The following is a 20732-nucleotide window of genomic DNA, read 5'->3' on the forward strand; positions in this document are numbered from 1 at the left end:
CTAAATTCTGATATGTTTTTGGATATTTTAATAGGGACTAAATACAAATTGAAATGAGCGAACAAACTCACTAAAATGCGTCTATACACATGCAATTCAGAAAAATGCCAAAATAATTATTTATAATTCGGAATGGAAGGTGTACTAATAAATAGAAGAAGAATTAACAAATCCTGTCGGTAGAGAATGCATGCAGGTATGTGCACTTTAATTTGAAATTAAGACACAATTGGGACGTGATTATTTGGCTCCTAGGTTCCCGTGCGCCCTGTATGAAAAATGTGTAAAAACAAATTCTAAAATATGGGTCGTAAATTATATGAGTAGAGAATGTACGCAGGTATGTGTGTCATTTTGTTCACAATAAAGGAGTAGACATGTACTATTCATAATATAGCAAAGTTCCATCTTTTTTTGTATAGGTTACATACGGTCGATTTTATTCTTGAAAAGTTGCACGAAACTATCATGGTGACATGTAGGTACGTGAATTATTTCAATTTTCTAATACATTTTAAAGAAGTTATTCAATTTATGAATATCAGGTGCACATTACCCGAGTGCTCCTTCGTAATACTTGACACAATTGTATGTAACTTGTGAGAGAAAAAGAGTCAACGTAACATTACCAGGACAGGATTTTTAGAGTGCAAAAATATATAAATTTTCCTTTATCTTTTTATTTGTGTGTGTAGGCTACACATGATCGCATTTTTCCTTGAAAATCTGCACAATACTATACTATTTACATGCATGATGCATGATCTATTTCAATTAATTCTAAACTTGGAATGAGATACTTTGAAAATCAGGTCCACATAGACCCCATGTTACCCTGGCGATTTTCATTGCAAGATAATGCTAATATGGTGAAAGGTGCCCATTGGTTCCAGATGATATCTCTTGGAGAGGGGGGAGGGACGGCGGCGCACCAAGGGCGGCAGTTAGGGCTGACGCAGAAAACGAGAACACCATCAGCGACGATCTGAATCAGCGGCGAGAACTTCTAGGTTTTGGGTTTTCAACTACCACGGTGGGCAACGGCGGAAGGATGTGGTCGGGTGTGTTTTGGTTTGTGTTGTCTAGGGTTGGTTTTGTATGCGGCGGCTGCAACAAGGGGCAGCGGCGGCGGTGTTGGTGGTTTTGTGTGCGGCGGCTGCAGCAAGGGGCAACGGCGGCGGTGTTGGTTGTCGAGGTTTTGGATGTAGACGCGGCGGCAGGACAGACCTGTGGCGGCGATGTTGAGCAGCGGCTGCAGCAAGGGGCAACGGCGGCAATCTCTGGCGGCGGCGGCAACTACGTGCGGCGGCGGTAATCTTGGCAGCAGTGTCGCGGAAAAGGCGGCTGTGATACCATATAGGTTTTAGGGTTTTGGTGTAACGACGTTGCCTGTTAGGGGCGTCGGGTTCGTGTTGATATAGATCGATGGAACAGCCCCATCGTAGCTTGTACAAGGGGCACATACCGTGTTGGAGTACTACTCCATATACGTGTATAGTAAAAGGAAAATAACTCTCTAATACATGTTTAACCGTGCAAACGGTTGTACACTTGGCTGGCAGAGGAGGTGAGATTGTCGGAGACGGTGTTGAGATAGCGCCGAAGATGCATGTCAGCAAGCGGTGTTGCAAGACGACCGGCGGGGATCGATGGAAAAAAATCCCATCCCAACCTCGGTCGTCGGTCGCACACTTAGCTTGCCACGGCTGAAATAGGCCAGTCAGGATTTCATCGATTTTCCTCTCGATTCCGGCGACGCTAGCTCCATTGCCACCGAACTACAGCATCTCCGTCTACCGCTGCCTCCGTTTTGGACCAAATCAAGGTCGGTGCGGCTCTGGTTTGCACAAAATTAGAGACGGTGCTGGAGCTACCGATCAATTCCGGCAATGGCGAGCGACTGTGAGTGGGGCGGGAGGGTGGCAGAGGATTTTGGGGGGCGGCGAAGGCATCTCTGCTATCATAGCGGGGTCAGGGGGGGGGGGGGGGAAGCATTGGTGCGGTTGGAGAGCCAACGTTATACTTTGCAGGGTCAAGGTCGAGTATATATTCAATCACTTGGCTGACTTCTATAGTTTTTATTCCTCTAACCGTTTTGAGGGTTCGGCTTGGTGCGGTTTAGAGAGAAGTACTTCTCTAATATATTTTAAGGATCGGTTGGAGATGGTCTTAGTCGGTAGCAACCTCCTAAAAACACGAAAGTTGCAGGCCTCGACGACATCATCTTCACAAGATTTTAGGGATTGCAAGATATGATGAAGATTTAGAGGACATGTTTGCGCGCGAACTCTTTATGAATAGTAAAATAAAGAATACATCATCCTTTCTAAATTCTGATATGTTTTTGGATATTTTAATAGGGACTACATACAAATTGAAATGAGCGAACAAACTCACTAAAATGCGTCTATACATGTGCAATTCAGAACAATGCCAAAATAATTCTTTATAATTCGGAATGGAAGTTGTACTAATAAATAGAAGAAGAAGTAACAAATCCTGTCGGTAGAGAATGCATGCAGGTACGTGGACTTTAATTTGAAATTAAGACACAATTGGGACGTGATTATTTGGCTCCTAGGTTCCCGTGCACACTGTATGAAAAATGTGTAAAAAAATTCTAAAATATGGGTCGTAAATTATATGAATAGAGAATGTATGCAGGTATGTGTGTCGATCTGTTCACAATATAGGAGTAGACATGTACTATTCATAATATAGCAAAGTTCCATCTTTTTTTTTTGTATAGATTAGGGCATCTTCAGCGGCGCGACGCATTTTAGCGTCCGCGCGCGTCCGTTTGTGTCGCCCGAAATGGTCGAAATCGACCGCGCGTCCGTTTGCACCGGGGGTGGCTCCAGCGGCACGATGCATTTTTTTTGGCCGAATCATTTTTTTTTCATAATTTACATAGTTAAAACATGAAAAAAAACCTGACGCCTACTGCTGCTCATCATCGCCCATGGCCAGTTGCCATCCGGGGGAGCGTACGCCGGGCGCGCCGGCGGTGCTGGAGGTGGAGGCGCCCAGAGCTGCGGTTGTGGCGGCGGTGGAGGCGCCCAGAGCTGCGGCTGTGGCGGCGGTGGAGGCGCCCAGGGATATGGTTGTGGCGGCGGTGGAGGAGGCGCCCAGGGCTGCGGCTGTGGCGGCGGTGGAGGAGGCGCCTAGGGCTGCGGTTGTGACACCGCCGAGTCCTGTAGTGCCAGTCTGTTGCGGTCAGAAACCCACCGGCGAGCAGCGACGGGCAACACAGGAGAGCCGGGAGCAACTTAGGGCTGCGGCTGGCCCTGGTCCCTCCGAGCGACGGCCCGCAAAGACTCCGGCACGCACGTCCGATGCTGGTGCAAGGGCGTGCCACCTGACCTATACCTGGTCAGGAAGGTGATGGAGATGCCTCGCTTAGTTTCCTGCATGGCATACACGTAAACATTAAATACGAGCCTCGATCGGCTCTCAGGTTGTCCTGTGAATCGGCTCAAGGAGCCGATCCACCCATGATTCGCACGAGGTGTACGAATATATGGTGGTCCTGCTTGATCAAGATAAAGCTAAAGCGATCTACGACGATTTAGGGTTTTCACCACATAATCGGAACGTCCTACTCGTGATTGGGCCTCGCGGCCGCGCACGGTGATCGTAAGCCGATCCTAGACAGGGCCTAAAAACCAACACGAGGTTGATCCCCGGAACATCCTGTCTAGGGCTAGCAAACTACACCCTACGCGCCGCTGGATCCTCCAACCCTTTGTAAGGCCTAACTATGCAGATATTAAACTAATCCTTGAAGAACAAGGAGCAACCATAACGGATCGGATCTACTAAATAATGATCAAGCGGGGTGCCGCCCCTACACCTAAGATAGGTGTAAGGGCGGCTAGATGTCTAAGGGTTGCACTACGACAGCATATGATACGAAGAACAATGCTAACCCTAACACATCTAAGATAACTACGTTGCTCGCCATCAAAAAGGCTTCAGTACGAGCAACGTATGAACGACGAATAAACTTATACTGCCTAGATCGCAAGATGCGATCTAGGCAGCATGATGCTTACCCGGAAGAAACCCTCGAGACAAGGGAGTTGGCGATGCGCCTAGATTGGTTTGTGGTGAACGTGATTGTTGTTTATTTCATAAACCCTAGATACATATTTATAGTCCGTAGACTTTCTAACGTGGGAATAATCCCAACCGTGCACGAGACAAACTCTAACTAACCGACACGTATCCTACTATATTACAGATACAAGGGCAAACTAGCCCAAACTTTGCATATAAGGCCGATTCACGTATATTCTTCCGTATATAATCTTCAAGCCCATCCTGATCGCGGCCCACCTCTGACTCGGTCAAATTCTGGTGATAACACAGTCGAAGGGCTTCATCCTCCGACAGGCCCGACGGCATGACGCCGGTGGCGTAGCGGGACAGAGGCGGCTGCACAGGCGCGTCATTCTCGGAGACAAGGACGTCGAGCTTCGCCATCTCGTCGCCCGTCATGTTCTCCGGGAACTCGAAAATCCGGCCCTCCGCCACGGCTTGCTGCCATTCGTGGAAGACGGCCGCGACGTAGTCGTCGGCTGTCATCCTTCACCTCCTCGTTATGGTACGCGAGCGCCTCGATGTAGTCTTCATTGTCATCGTAGGCGGCATAGGCGTCGTCGTCGTGGTCGTCGTCGTCGTTGTACTGCGCGCGCGTTGGCGCCTGCTGACGACGCCTCGGCGCCTCCTGGCTTCGTGGACGAGTCGGCGGTGCAGGCCCGAAGGGAAAATCCCTGTCGCCCATGAAGCCCGCCCTTCTTCTCTTATCCGTCTCGGTCGACAGATACGTACGCCAACTGTCGGAGTCGATGGAGTACGCCGGATCGGCGAGGAGGTCCGGCGGTAGGTACCTCCTCCTTCGACGGATCTCCGCGGTCCGGTCAGGCTCGCGGGCAGGGACTGGAGGGATGGGCACCCGGCGGTAGCTAAGTCGCCAGCCGCCCGGCAGTTGCACGCCGGACCAGGCCTCGCACGGCAACCATTTATCGTGCATTAGCCTCCCCAGCGTGACGGGGAGCGGCACCCTCTTGATGCCGCTGCTGGAGGCCTCTGATACGTCTTCGACGTATCGATAATTTCTTATGTTCCATGCCACATTATTGATGATATCTACATGTTTTATGCACACTTTATGTCATATTCGTGCATTTTCTGGAACTAACCTATTAACAAGATGCCGAAGTGCCAGTTGCTGTCAAGTCATTGCTTTTTGGTTTCGTAAATCATAGTAAGGAAATATTCTCGGAATTGGACGAAATCAACGCCCGGGGTCCTATTTTGCCACGAAGCTTCCGTAAGACCGAAGAGGAGACGAAGTGGGGCCACGAGGTGGCGACACCATAGGCGGCGCGGCCCAAGCCCTGGCCGCGCCGACCTAGGGTGTGGGCCCCTCGTGACGCCCCTTGACCTGCCCTTCCGCCTACAAATAGCCTTCGTCGCGAAACCCCCAGTACCGAGAGCCACGATACGGAAAACCTTCCAGAGACGCCACCGCCGCCAATCCCATCTCGGGGGATTCAGGAGATCGCCTCCGGCACCCTGCCGGAGAGGGGAATCATCTCCCGGAGGACTCTACGCCGCCATGGTCGCCTCCGGAGTGATGTGTCTACCCCTGGACTATGGGTCCATAGCAGTAGCTAGATGGTTGTCTTCTCCCCATTGTGCTTAATTGTCGGGTCTTGTGAGCTGCCGGACATGATCAAGATCATCTATCTGTAATTCTATATGTTGTGTTTGTTGGGATCCGATGAATAGAGAATACTTGTTATGTTGATTATCAGTTTATATCTATGTGTTGTTTATGATCTTGCATGCTCTCCGTTACTAGTAGATGCTCTGGCCAAGTAGATGCTTGTAACTCCAAGAGGAGGTATTTATGCTCGATAGTGGGTTCATGTCTCCGTGAATCTGGGGGAGTGACAGAAACCTCTAAGATTATGGATGTGCTGTTGCTACTAGGGATAAAACATTGGTGCTATGTTCGAGGATGTAGTTACTGATTACATTACGCGCAATACTTAATGCAATTGTCTGTTGTTAGCAAATTAATACTGGAGGGGGTTCGGATGATAACCTGAAGGTGGACTTTTTAGGCATAGATGCATGCTGGATAGCGGTCTATGTACTTTGTCGTAATGCCCAATTAAATCTCACAATACTCATCATAATATGTATGTGCATGGTCATGCCCTCTCTATTTGTCAATTGCCCAACTGTAATTTGTTCACCCAACATGTTGTTTATCTTATGGGAGAGACACCTCTAGTGAACTGTGGACCCCGGTCCAATTCTCTATACTGAAATACAATCTACTGCAATACTGTTCTACTGTTTTCTGCAAACAATCATCATCCACACTATACATCTAATCCTTTGTTACAGCAAGCCGGTGAGATTGACAACCTCGCTGTTTCGTTGGGGCAAAGTACTTGGTTTGTGTTGTGCAGGTTCCACGTTGGCGCCGGAATCCCTGGTGTTGCGCCGCACTACATCTCGCCGCCATCAACCTTCAACGTGCTTCTTGGCTCCTACTGGTTCGATAAACCTTGGTTTCATACTGAGGGAAAACTTGCCGCTGTACGCATCACACCTTCCTCTTGGGGTTCCCAACGGACGTGTGCTGTACGCGTATCAAGCTCTTTTTCTGGCGCCGTTGCCGGGGAGATCAAGACACGCTGCAAGGGGAGTCTCCACATCCCAATCTTTTTTACTTTGTTTTTGTCTTGCTTAGTTTTATTTACTACTTTGTTTGCTGCACTAAATCAAGATACAAAAAAATTAGTTGCTAGTTTTACTTTATTTGCTATCTTGTTTGCTATATCAAAAACACAAAAAAATTAGTTACTCGCATTTACTTTATCTAGTTTGTTTATTTACTGTCTTGCATTCTATATTAAAAATACAAAAAAATTAGTTACTTTTGTTACCATGTCTAGCTCTGAACCTGTTACTTCTTCGCCTGAGGAATTATTCTTCACTTTTAAACAAGGGGATGAGGAGAGTTTTAAGGATGCTTGGTCTAGAATTTTTACTTCTTATCGTAAAACTGAACCTCAAATGACTCTAAGTTTGCTCCTTAGTAACTTTTATTTTGGTCTTATGATTCGCTATAGATATGCTTTGGATGCTTTAGTGGGAGGAGATTTCCTTCATTGCAATGGGGATCAAGCTTTTAATGCCATAAAGAAATTGGTTGCATCACATGATTCAGCTAATAACTTTGATTCAGCCCTTATTAGCATTTATAATAGATTAAACAATCTCGAGATAAGTACATCTCGCTTGGATGACAACTATCGCTATGTTCGTAATCGTCTTGAACAAGTTTTAGTGAACTCTGAACCTTCATTATGGGATCCTACTGTTAAAATTGTTATCGGTGATCAAACTCTTCATGCCAATTGTGATATTATGTCTGAATTTTGCCTTATACCCGAGAGCATTTATAAATCTTTGAAACTTTGGGGAGTTGATGAAGGAGGAGAAGAAATAACTCTCATTGATAACTCTGTTATAATTCCTAAGGGAATAGCTGCAGGTGTGCATACAACCATTCTTGGAAGAATAATATCCATTGATTATCTTATTATTGAATGTGTAGGGACAGGAAAAATCACACTCGGAAGATCCCTGCTAAAACTATTGGGAGCAGTCATAGATGTGGGAGAAGGCACCCTGGAATTCACCTCTACACCGGGGGGGAATCATATATTCCCTAAATCAAAGAGAAAGAAAAAGAACAAGAAAGGTAAGGGTAAAGCCCAAGGTAAGGTTGATGCACCATCCTCCGATAACACTTGATACACACTTTCTGCGCCTAACTGAAAGGCGTTAAAGAAAAGCGCTTATGGGAGACAACCCATGTTTTTACTACAGTACTTTGTTTTTATTTTGTGTCTTGGAAGTTGTTTACTACTGTAGCAACCTCTCCTTATCTTAGTTTAGTGTTTTATTGTGCCAAGTAAAGTCGTTGATAGAAAAGTTCATACTAGATTTGGATTACTGCGCAGAAACAGATTTCTTTGCTGTCACGAATCTGGGAAAAATTCTCTGTAGGTAACTCAGAAAATTATGCCAATTTACGTGAGTGATCCTCAGATATGTACGCAACTTTCATTCAATTTGAGCATTTTTATTTGAGCAAGTCTGGTGCCTCAATAAAATTCGTCAATACGAACTGTTCTGTTTTTGACAGATTCTGCCTTTTATTTCGCGTTGCCAGTTTTGTTATGTTCGATGGATATTTCGATTCCATTGACTTTCAGTAGCTTTGTGCAATGTCCAGAAGTGTTAAGAATGATTATGTCACCTCTGAACATGTATATTTTGATTGTGCACTAACCCTCTAATGAGTTGTTCTAAGTTTGGTGTGGAGGAAGTTTTCAAGGATCAAGAGAGGGAGATGATACAACATGATCAAGGAGAGTGAAAGCTCTAAGCTTGGGGATGCCCCGGTGGTTCACCCCTGCATATATCAATAAGACTCAAGCGTCTAAGCTTGGGGATGCCCAAGGCATCCCCTTCTTCATCGACAACATTATCAGGTTCCTCCCCTGAAACTATATTTTTATTCCATCACAGCTTGTGTGCTTTGCTTGGAGCGTCGGTTTGTTCTTGTTTTTGTTTTGTTTGAATAAAATGGATCCTAGCATTTTTTGTATGGGAGAGAGACACGCTCCGCTGTAGCATATGGACAAGTATATCCTTAGGCTTTACTCATAATATTCATGGCGAAGTTTCTTCTTCGTTAAATTGTTATATGGTTGGAATTGGAAAATGATACATGTAGTAATTTGCTAAAATGTCTTGGATAATGTGATACTTGGCAATTGTTGTGCTCATGTTTAAGCTCTTGCATCATATACTTGGCACCCATTAATGAAGAAATACATAGAGCATGCTAAAATTTGGTTTGCATATTTGGTTTCTCTAAGGTCTAGATAATTTCTAGTATTGAGTTTGAACAACAAGGAAGACGGTGTAGAGTCTTATAATGATTTCAATATGTCTTTTATGTGAGTTTTGCTGCACCGGTTCATCCTTGTGTTTGTTTCAAATAGCCTTGCTAGCCTAAACCTTTATCGAGAGGGAATACTTCTCATGCATCCAAAATATTTGAGCCAACCACTATGCCATTTGTGTCCACCATACCTACCTACTACATGGTATTTCTCCGCCATTCCAAAGTAAATTGCTTGAGTGCTACCTTTAAATTTCCATTCTCCACCATTACAATATATAGCTCATGGGACAAATAGCTTAAAAACTATTGTGGTATTGAATATGTACTTATGCACTTTATCTCTTATTAAGTTGCTCGTTGTGCGATAACCATGTTCACTGGGGACGCCATCAACTACTCTTTGTTGAATATCATGTGAGTTGCTATGCATGTTCGTCTTGTCTGAAGTAAGGGAGATCTACCACCTTATGGTTAGAGCATGCATATTGTTAGAGAAGAACATTGGACCGCTAACTAAAGCCATGATCCATGGTGGAAGTTTCAGTTTTGGACATATATCCTCAATCTCAAATGAGAAAATTAATTGTTGCTACATGCTTATGCATAAAAGAGGAGTCCATTATCTGTTGTCTATGTTGTCCCGGTATGGATTTCTAAGTTGAGAATAATCAATAGCGAGAAATCCGATGCGAGCTTTCTCCTTAGACCTTTGTACAGGCGGCATAGAGGTACCCCTTTGTGACACTTGGTTAAAACATGTGCATTGCGATGATCCCGGTAGTCCAAGCTAATTAGGACAAGGTGCGGGCACTATTAGTATACTATGCATGAGGCTTGCAACTTGTAAGATATAATTTACATGATACATATGCTTTATTACTACCGTTGACAAAATTGTTTCTTGTTTTCAAAATCAAAGCTCTAGCACAAATATAGCAATCGATGCTTTCCTCTTTGAAGGACCTTTCTTTTACTTTTATTGTTGAGTCAGTTCACCTATTTCTCTCCATCTCAAGAAGCAAACACTTGTGTGAACTGTGCATTGATTCCTACATACTTGCATATTGCACTTGTTATATTACTCTATGTTGACAATATCCATGAGATATACATGTTATAAGTTGAAAGCAACCGCTGAAACTTAATCTTCCTTTGTGTTGCTTCAATGCTTTTACTTTGAATTATTGCTTTATGAGTTAACTCTTATGCAAGACTTATTGATGCTTGTCTTGAAGTACTATTCATGAAAAGTCTTTGCTATATGATTCATTTGTTTACTCATGTCATTTACATTGTTTTGATCGCTGCATTCACTACATATGCTTACAAATAGTTTGATCAAGGTTATGATGGCATGTCACTCCAGAAATTATCTTTGTTTATCGTTTAACTGCTCGGGACGAGCAGGAACTAAGCTTGGGGATGCTGATACGTCTCCGACGTATCGATAATTTCTTATGTTCCATGCCACATTATTGATGATATCTACATGTTTTATGCACACTTTATGTCATATTCGTGCATTTTCTGGAACTAACCTCTTCACAAGATGCCGAAGTGCCGCTTGTTTTCTGCTGTTTTTGGTTTCAGAAATCCTAGTAAGGAAATATTCTCGGAATTGGACGAAATCAACGCCCAGGGTCCTATTTTGCCATGAAGCTTCCAGAAGACCGAAGAGGAGACGAAGTGGGGCCACGAGGTGGCGACACCATAGGGCGGCGTGGCCCAAGCCCTGGCCGCGCCGACCTAGGGTGTGGGCCCCTCGTGACGCCCCTTGACCTGCCCTTCCGCCTACAAATAGCCTTCGTCGCGAAACCCCCAGTACCGAGAGCCACGATACGGAAAACCTTCCAGAGACGCCGCCGCCGCCAATCCCATCTCGGGGGATTCAGGAGATCGCCTCCGGCACCCTGCCGGAGAGGGGAATCATCTCCCGGAGGACTCTACGCCGCCATGGTCGCCTCCGGAGTGATGTGTGAGTAGTCTACCTCTGGACTATGGGTCCATAGCAGTAGCTAGATGGTTGTCTTCTCCCCATTGTGCTTAGTTGTCGGGTCTTGTGAGCTGCCGAACATGATCAAGATCATCTATCTGTAATTCTATATGTTGTGTTTGTTGGGATCCGATGAATAGAGAATACTTGTTATGTTGATAATCATTTTATATCTATGTGTTGTTTATGATCTTTCATGCTCTCCGTTACTAGTAGATGCTCTGGCCAAGTAGATGCTTGTAACTCCAAGAGGGGGTATTTATGCTCGATAGTGGGTTCATGTCTCCGTGAATCTAGGGGAGTGACAGAAACCTCTAAGATTATGGATGTGCTGTTGCCACTAGGGATAAAACATTGGTGCTATGTTCGAGGATGTAGTTACTGATTACATTACACGCAATACTTAATGCAATTGTCTGTTGTTAGCAACTTAATACTGGAGGGGGTTCGGATGATAACCTGAAGGTGGACTTTTTAGGCATAGATGCATGCTGGATAGCGGTCTATGTACTTTGTCGTAATGCCCAATTAAATCTCACAATACTCATGATAATATGTATGTGCATGGTCATGCCCTCTCTATTTGTCAATTGCCCAACTGTAATTTGTTCACCCAACATGTTGTTTATCTTATGGGAGAGACACCTCTAGTGAACTGTGGACCCCGGTCCAATTCTCTATACTGAAATACAATCTACTGCAATACTGTTCTACTGTTTTCTGCAAACAATCATCATCCACACTATACATCTATCTGTAATTCTATATGTTGTGTTTGGTGGGATCCGATGAATAGAGAATACTATGTTATGTTGATTATCAATTTATATCTATGTGTTGTTTATGATCTTGCATGCTCTCCGTTATTAGTAGAGGCTCTGGCCAAGTTTTTACTCTTAACTCCAAGAGGGAGTATTTATGCTCGATAGTGGGTTCATGTCTCCGTGAATCTGGGGGAGTGACAGAAACCTCTAAGGTTATGGATGTACTGTTGCCACTAGGGATAAAACATTGATGCTATGTCCGAGGATGTAGTTATTGATTACATTACGCACCATACTTAATTTAATTGTCTGTTGTTTGCAACTTAATACTGGAAGGGGTTCGGATGATAACCTGAAGGTGGACTTTTTAGGCATAGATGCATGCTGGATAGCGGTCTATGTACTTTGTCGTAATGCCCAATTAAATCTCACAATACTCATCATATCATGTATGTGCATGGTCATGCCCTCTCTATTTGTCAATTGCCCAACTGTAATTTGTTCACCCAACATGCTATTTATCTTATGGGAGAGACACCTCTAGTGAACTGTGGACCCCGGTCCATTCTTTACATCTGAAATACAATCTACTGCAATACTTGTTCTACTATTCTATGCAAACAATCATCATCCACACTATACATCTAATCTTTTGTTACAGCAAGCCGGTGAGATTGACAACCTCACTCTTTCGTTGGGGCAAAGTACTTTGGTTGCATTGTGCAGGTTCCACGTTGGCGCCGGAATCCCTGGTGTTGCGCCGCACTACATCTCGCCGCCATCAACCTTCAACGTGCTTCTTGGATCCTACTGGTTCGATAAACCTTGGTTTCATACTGAGGGAAAACTTGCCGCTGTACGCATCACACCTTCCTCTTGGGTTCCCAACGGACGCGTGCTGTACGCGTATCAGCCTCGAAGTCGTTCTTCTTCCCCATGGCGCTGCTGTAACGGCCCCGGTAGTACCCCTAATAGATTGCTTGTTCTCTTTCCTTTTATGCATCATCATGGCATATGCATCATATCATCAATGTTTTTACCAAATAAAATTATTTTTATAAACCCTCCCTTATCTATTATTGCTACTATAGTAACAAGCACCTTGACTCAAAAATAAAACAAAAATTGCAGAAATAAAACAATGGGTTGTCTCCCAAGAGCGCTTTTCTTTAAAGTCTTTTAGCTAGGCATGATAATTTTCATGATGCTCTTATAAAGATGAGAGTTGAATATAAGAGAGCATCAAAAAGCAAATGCCAAACACATTTAAGTCTAACCCACTTTCTATGCAAACGAATCTTGTAAGAAAACAAATTATTGAAGCATGAAGCTACTATCATAGAAAGACAAAACAAGTGCAACTTCAAAATTTTCAACAAAAAGAGAGGTGACTTAATATTATTGAGATATATAAAACCATGTCTCCCTCTCTCACAATAATTTTCAGTGGTATCATTGATAAACTCAACGATATAGCTATCGCATAAAGCATTCTTATCATGATCCACATGCATAAAATTATCATTACTCTCCACACAAGCATAATCAATTTTATTAGTAATAGTGGGAGTAAAACTATCACATCCATCATTATAATCATCATAAATTGGAGGCATATAATAATCATAATGAATTTTATCCTCAATAGTAGATTGACTGAAAATATCACAAGCATCATTCGAATTACCACATATTGGAGACAAAGCATTATCAAGGCAAAATACTTCATCCAAAGCTGAGGAGCAAAAAAGATTATTTTTTATATAAACTAGCTTCCCCAAGCTTGGGTTTTTCCATAGCATAAAAAATAATGGTGTCCAAAAAATTTATACTAATAACATTACTACCACTATTATGCCGAAAAACTTCCATAGGTTTTTTAATTTTCTCTTCAAAAGGATCATGTCCTAATTCAGAATAAATTTCATAAAGATCTCTAATTTTGTTGTTGTTTTCCATTAAGCCTAACTAGTGAAATAAAAACAAGAAACAAAAAGATATAATTGCAGAATCTAAAGGAAATAGCTTCGAGCACTCACACACCGGCAACAGTGCTAGGAAATAGCTTAGTAGTTGGAGGATGTGAATACCTTTTACCTTACCTCACCGGCAACGGCGCCAGAAAATAGCTTGATATCTACGCACGTTTCTATTCCTGTAGACAGTGTTGGGCCTCCAAGAGTAGAGGTTTGTAGAACAACAGCAAGTTTCCCTTAAGTGAATCACCCAAGGTTTATCGAACTCAGGAAGGTGGAGGTCAAAGATATCCCTCTCAAGAAACCCTGCAATTAAGATACAAGAAGTCTCTTGTGTCCCCAATACACCTAATACACTTGTCAGATGTATAGGTGCACTAGTTCGGCGAAGAGATAGTGAAATACAAGTAATATGGATGATTATAAGTAGTAATTGCAATCTGAAATAAAAATGGCAGTAAGCGAACATGTAGCAGAACTTGTTGGAAACGGTGTTTCAATGCTTAGAAACAAGGCCTAGGGATCATACTTTCACTAGTGGACACTCTCAACAATGATCACATAATAGAATAAATAAATGCTACTCTCAAACACTCTCTTGTTGGATAACAAACACCATTCATTGTGTAGGGCTGCAAAAGCACACCTCAAGCCGGAGTAAACAAGCCCCACAACGTCATAAAGGAATCACACACGATGCGCATACTGTCACCATCACACCGTGGAGAGTGACACCGGAGTTCATATTAAAGTAACATCTAGAGTGCATAATAGACAAGAGCAACATCTACATATTCAACTAGATTACAAAGCTCATGATCACATAAAGATCACATCATGGGAGAGAGATGAACCACATAGCTACCGGTAGAGCCCTCAGCCTCGGGGGAGAACTACTCCCTCCTCATCATGGGAGACAGCAACGACGATGAAGATGGCGATGGAGTCGATGGAGATGGCTCCGGGGGCAATTCCCCATCCCGGCAGGGTGCCGGAACAGAGACTTTTGTCCCCCGAATTAGGGTTTTTGGTGGCGGCGGAGCTACGGAACTCTTCTGGTATTTTTGCTCTCCGTACTAGGGTTTTCGGAGACAAAGGAATAAATAGGCGAAGGGGCAGCGTCGGGGGAGCCAGGGGGCTCCCTCCACACACCTTGGCGCGGCAGTGGGGCCTCCCGCACCGCCCTATGGGGTGGGCCCCCTGCTGGCCTTCCTCGACTCTCCTTCGGTCTTCTGGAACACTCCGTGAAAAATAGGGCCGTGGGCTTTTGTTTCGTCCAATTCCGAGAATATTTGTAAACCAACGTTTCTGAAATCAAAAACAGCAGAAAATAGGAACTGGCACTGTGGCATCTTGTTAATAGGTTAGTCCCAGAAAATGCATAAAAACATTATAAAGTGTGAATAAAACATGTAGGTATTGTCATAAAACTAGCATGAAACATAAGAAATTATAGATACGTTGGAAACGTATCAAGCATCCCCAAGCTTAGTTCCTACTCGCCCTCGAGTAGGTAAACGATAAAAAGAATAATTTCTAAAGTGACATGCTACCAACATAATCTTGATCAATACTATTGTAAAGCATATGAGATGAATGAAGTGACTCAAAGCAATGGTCTATAGTTTGTTAACAAAAAGATGATGACTAAACAACTGAATCAGATAGCAAAAACTTTTCATGAATAGTACTTTCAAGACAAGCATCAAAAAGTATTGCATAAGAGTTAACTCATAAAGCAATAGATTCTTAATAAAAGATCTTGAAGCAACACAAAGGAAGATTTAAGTTTCAGCAATTGCCTTCAACTTTCAACATGTATATCTCATGGATAATTGTCAACACAAAGTAATATGATGAGTGCAATAAGCAAGCATGTAAGAATCAATGCACACAGTTGACACAAGTGTTTGCTTCTAAGATAGAAAGAAGTAGGTAAACTGACTCAACATAAAGTAAAAGAAAGGTCCTTCGCAGAGAGAAATAGGGATTAAATCATGTGATAGAGCTTTTCAAGTTTTGAAATCATAAAGAGAGCATAAAAATAAAGTTTTGAGAGGTGTTTGTTGTTTTCAACGAATGGTAGTGGGCACTCTAACCCCCTTGTCAAACAGACTTTCAAAGAGCGGCTCCCATGAAGGACGTTATCTCTACCAGCAAGGTAGATCATCCCTCTTCTCTTTTGTTTACACATGTATTTTAGTTTTATTTATAGATGACACTCCTCCCAACCTTTTGCTTTCACAAGCCATGGCTAACCGAATCCTCAGGTGCCTTCCAACATTTCACATACCATGGAGGAGTGTCTATTGCAAAATTAAGTTGCTTACTGATAAATCAGGGCAAAACATGTGAAGAGAATTATTAATGAAAGTTAATTAATTGGGGCTGGGCACCCCGTTGCCAGCTCTTTTTGCAAAATTATTGGATAAGCGGATGTATATGCCACTAGTCCATTGGTGAAAGTCTGCCCAACAAGATTGAAAGATAAAACACCACATACTTCCTCATGAGCTATAAACATTGACACAAATAAGGAGTAATAAAGTTTTGAATTGTTTAAATGTAGCACATGAAGTATTTACTTGGAATGGCAGAAAAATACCACATAGTAGGTAGTTATGGTGGACACAAATGGCATAGGTTTTGGCTCAAGGTTTTGGATGCACTAGAAGCATTCCCTCTCAGTACAAGGCTTTGGCTAGCAAGGTTGTTTGAAGCAAACACAAGTATAAACCGGTACAGCAAAACTTACATAAGAACATATTGCAAGCATTATAAGACTCTACACTGTCTTCCTTGTTGCTCAAACACTTTTACCAGAAAATATCTAGACCTTAGAGAGACCAATCATGCAACCCAAATTTCAACAAGCTCTACGGTAGTTCTCCACTAATAGGCTTAAACTACATGATGCAAGAGCTTAAACATGATCTACTTGAGAGCTCAAAATAATTGCCAAGTATCAAATTATTCAAGACAATATACCAACTACCACATGAAGCATTTTCTGTTTCCAACCAAATAACAATCAATGTTGAGGCTTTCAGCTTTCTCCATGAATATTAAAGTAAAACGAAGAACAAAGTGTTCAAATGAAAAAGCGGAGCGTGTCTCTCTCCCACACAAGCATGCTAGGATCCGATTTATTCAGAGAATGAAAATAACAAAACGAAAATAAAAGCACACAGACGCTCCAAGTAAAGCACATAAGATGTGACGGAATTAAAATATAGTTTCACTAGAGGTGACCTGAAAAGTTTGATGAAGAAGGGGATGTCTTGGGCATCCCCAAGCTTAGACACTTGAGTCTTCTCGAAATATGCAGGGATGAACCACGGGGGCATTCCCAAGCTTATACTTTTCACTCTTCTTGATCATATTATATCATCCTCCTCTCTTGATCCTTGAAAACTTCCTTCACACCAAACTCAAAGCAATCTCATTAGAGGGTTAGTGCATAATAAAAAATTCACATGTTCAACAAGGACACAATCATTCCCAACACTTCTGGACATTACCCAAGGTTACTGAAATTTAATGGAGCAAAGAAATCCACTCAAACACAGTAAAAGAGGCAATGCGAAATAAAAGGCAGAATCTATCAAAAACAGAACAGTCCGTGAAGACGAATTTTTTCGAGGCACTTAACATGCTCCGATGGAAAAGCTCTAGTTGAATGAAAGTTTCGTACATATCTTAGGATTACTCATAAATTTTTTCAAGATTTTTAGATTTTTTGACAGAGAGAAAAACTCAAAACCGTGACAGCTAAAAATCTGTTTCTACGTAGAAATCCAAATCTAGTATCAACTTTCTATTAAAGACTTTACTTGGCACAACAATGCAATAAAATAAAGATACAAAGGTATTGCTACTGTAGTAATAAGCACATTGACTAAAAAATAAAACAGAAATTGCAGAAATAAAAAAATGGGTTGTCTCCCAAGAGCGCTTTTCTTTAAAGCCTTTTAGCTAGGCATTATAATTTTCATGATGCTCTTATAAAGATGAGAGTTGAATATAAGAGAGCATCAAAAAGAAAATGCCAAACACATTTAAGTCTAAACCACTTTCTATGCAAATGAATCTTGTAAGAAAATAAATTATTGAAGCATGAACCTACTATCATAGAAAGACAAATCAAGTGCAACTTCAAAAATTTCAACAAAAAGAGAGGTGACTTAATATTATTGAGATATATAAAACCATGTCTCCCTCTCTCATAATAATTATCAGTGGTATCATTGATAAACTCAACGATATAGCTATCTGACATAGGCATCCCCAATGGGCCTGCCGAAGATAGTACCCGGGGTTTACCGAAGGCCCACTACCCGAAGAATAAGAGGATTCGGAAGCCCAAGATATTGTTAAGGAAAGCTAGAGTTGTAATAGGAAGCATTATTTGTAATCTTACGGGATGAGTTAGAAACCTTCTCGGACTCTGTAACTTGTACAATACGAATCCCTCGGCTCCGCCTCCTATATAAGGGGGAGTCGAGGGACAAAGCAAGCATCGAATCATTGTTTCTCAAACCCTAGTTTTCATAATCGTCGAGTACTTTTCGGCTGAAACCTTCGAGATCTACTTGCCCTCTACTTCCAACTAAACCCTAGTCTACAACCCGTAGGCATTGACAAGTTAATACCTTGTCAATTGGCGCCGTCTGTGGGGACTAGAGGCGTCAAGGATCCGATCTCGATGACACGTTCAAGATCGTCGACTTCATCAACCGCAAGCAACGCGATGGATCGAGGTAAACAGATCGCAACTGGTCTTGTCGATTTTGTTCCTCACCCGCCCTCCCGTTTGGATGCATATGCATATCTGGAGGAGCCTATGGAGATGACGTTCGGAAGATTTCACTTTCGCGTCGAGAAAGAGGTATCGTGTCGAAATTCCGATTTCGTCGGGATCGTCGGTGGTCGATTCCGATTTTTCAAGCTATACATCGTCAACCGAATCAGGAGAGGAAGAAACTTCGACGTCACGCTTCATCAGCACCAGGGCAAGAGAAAAACTTGCCAAGATCTTCAGCGACATGTCGTTTGAGTCATCTGCGGACTCCTATATAAGCGATGACTCAAGCAGTGTCGACAGCTTCAACATCATCGACAAATCCACTACAGTGGGCAAGGTCTTCGCCAATCTTCATGATGGTGTCACCAAACCCAGCATAGATCTGAATACAAAGTATCATCAGATTTATGTCATCGGAGAGCCAAGCCACGACCAGGAGGAAACATCTGAGGCTTTCGACGATTTGGGAAATCCATACGTCGATCCCTCTGATTTGCGACGAGGCCTAGGCAATAAATATATTGGGCCACAGCCGCGAGATAGAGTCCAACTTCCGCAAGCAACATGGGATAGAGCCGCAAGAGCTATGGATGGCTCAGAACCAATGCCCACCACAGCCACGCCAGAAGAGTTACAAGCATATCAATATAGGCTCGCACGAGCTGCAAGGGAATTGGAAAAACAGACAGTTGAGTTAAACAGAAGAAAGGAGGCAGCCTCTGCATCAAGTAGGCGAAGGGCAGAACTGAGTCGACAATCTAGAACTTCGGGTGATAGCCACAGGGAAGCTCGGAACAGAGCAAGATCAAGGTTACAAAACGTACCTGAAGGAGAAAGAGAGCACTTGGTTCAAAACCTCGACATGTCTTTTATGTCGATAGACACGAGAGGGAACATCATCCCCAAGACACCAGAAGCTGGGTATATGGCGACACAGGCTTTCATCCTTGCATCAAGGCCACCCCAGGAGATCCAAGGGAGGCACTGTATAACATGGCAATGGCAGGAGTTGGAGCCATGGGAACGGCATATGCGTCAACACCTCCCGAAGGAGCAGCAAGGCAAAGTAGTCCACGACCTGCGGCAGCAACAGCAGCAGCTCCCGAAGGACCAAGTGGAGCAAGGGACACTGCAGCACAAGCAAGGGTCGACAGAGCGCGACAAAGCAGAAGGGAACATCGGTAGTCCCTAGAGCTAAACGACGAGGATATGTGTGGTTTGCCATGCTTCACAAGGAGAGTTCGAAAAACTCGAGTCCCTGCGGGATTCAAGTTACCTGATAACTTCAAGAAATTCGACGGTCTTCAAGATCCAGAGGATTGGCTAGTTGATTATCTCGAGACGGTGAAGCTCACAGGAGGAACCAGAGCAACAGCTATACAAAGCATCCAGGTGCATTTGAGTGGAGCCGCACGATCTTGGATAAAGAAAATTCCTCCAGGATCTATCGACAGCTGGGATAGCTTCGAGGACGTGTTCGTCAAGAACTTCCGGTCCACATGCAAAAAACATGCGTCATTAGAGGAACTGAGGGCGTGCCGACAGAAGCCAGACGAGCCAATGAGAAAGTATATCCAAAGGTTGAATGTCATCAAAAACTCGGCAGAAAACATATCTGACGAGAGAGCAATAGACGCGTTTGTCGCAGGTATCAGGCGTGGAGATTTTGTCGAGGACTTGGGGAGGACCAATCCAAAGACAGTAGCTGCACTAATGGAAATAGCAAACAGATGGGCAGATGGAGAAGATGTTGTTCACAACAAACGGCATAGGTCGCCAGAGGAAGACCGCGGTCGAAATTATCAACCAAGGCGACAATTTCCTCGGCAGTACTCGAGCTATGACGCTCCAGGTCAAATCTCGGCTGGCTTCCGAGCAAGCGCCGGAGGAAACAACAGAGATGATTACCAGAGAAGCAATGAGCAACGAGGCGACAATAGAGATGACTCTCGAAACAATAGGTAAAATAGCGGGCCAAGGTTTCAGAGACCTTTCGTGTCTCCCGAAGAGATGATGAACGGGCCGTGTCAGATGCATTTTTTCCTCGACAGCAACGGAAAAAGACAGTAGGGATATCTGCAGAAGGATTGTAGAAATTTCCAGGCAATGCTAAGGTGGGCAGGGCATGCTAGTGCTCAGGCAGCACAGAGAAATCCTCGAGAACCCAGGAGTGAGATTCACTTGCCACCTC

The sequence above is a fragment of the Lolium perenne genome, chromosome 1, assembly GCF_019359855.2.
Source record: "Lolium perenne isolate Kyuss_39 chromosome 1, Kyuss_2.0, whole genome shotgun sequence".
Classification (NCBI taxonomy): Eukaryota; Viridiplantae; Streptophyta; class Magnoliopsida; order Poales; family Poaceae; genus Lolium; species Lolium perenne.